Source organism: Arachis ipaensis, chromosome B10 (genome assembly GCF_000816755.2).
Source record: "Arachis ipaensis cultivar K30076 chromosome B10, Araip1.1, whole genome shotgun sequence".
Taxonomy (NCBI): Eukaryota; Viridiplantae; Streptophyta; class Magnoliopsida; order Fabales; family Fabaceae; genus Arachis; species Arachis ipaensis.
In genome coordinates this window covers 99,289,598-99,290,525 of record NC_029794.2, presented here as the reverse complement: position 1 = coordinate 99,290,525, position 928 = coordinate 99,289,598, and positions in this window count along the sequence as shown.

The window sequence follows — 928 nt, the reverse complement described above, 5'->3', positions numbered from 1 at the left end:
ATTCTAATTTAAAATTAGAGATAATATAATTTATTTTCTTTATTTATAAAAATTAAAGTATTAAATTCCAAAATCTCCATTATTTAAACTAAATCATATAAAATACTCAATAATTTTAAAATCAGATAAAAACCTTAATTTATTTTAAACTAAATTTATCAAAACTTGCTTTAATTATCTTTCATAAAATAATTTCTAAAATTAAAGTCTTTAATAAATAAGTAAATTAAAATTTGCACATAATAAGATTTTTCAAAATTTTTGGGTCTTACAAGTTTTAACCAACTTTTATTAGATTTGACCAAATTTGCTAAATTAATTAAACCGATGATGAGCCTATCTGAATTGATGACCGAATTTTTGATTCGACCGACCATGTCGAACCAAGTTCGATAACTATGGTCTTTGGTGAGCTTTTATGTTTTGTTCTTTGTTTGGTCTTTGATCTTGTTTTGTTTTTATTTCTAGTATTTAGGTTTTTTTTATTTTCTGTTAGAAGAAAATAAATTTTGAAGTTTATTTCTCTCTTTTTATAAATGGTGATAATATTTTCTCTTTATGGGTATTATGGTTTTGATAGTACACTTTTTACTGGTGTAGGAAGAAGGACCTACGAGTAAAGCTTCTTAGTCATAGAAGCAAACGCTTTTGGTAAAATTTTTATTTTATGAAAATATTCTATGGAAACTAGCTTTTAAAAGATAATTTTTTTAAAAATTATAGCATTTATATTTGATAAATTAAATTAAAAATATTTTTTAATAAGCATATATAATAACAATTGTATTTGGTAAAATATTTTTTAAAATTTAAAAATACTATAATAAATATAAATAACAAGAGTAAATTTTGAAATTTATTAATATATGAGATTATATTAGACTTTTTAATTTTTATAAGTACAAGCTAATTTTAAAAAATTCACGTT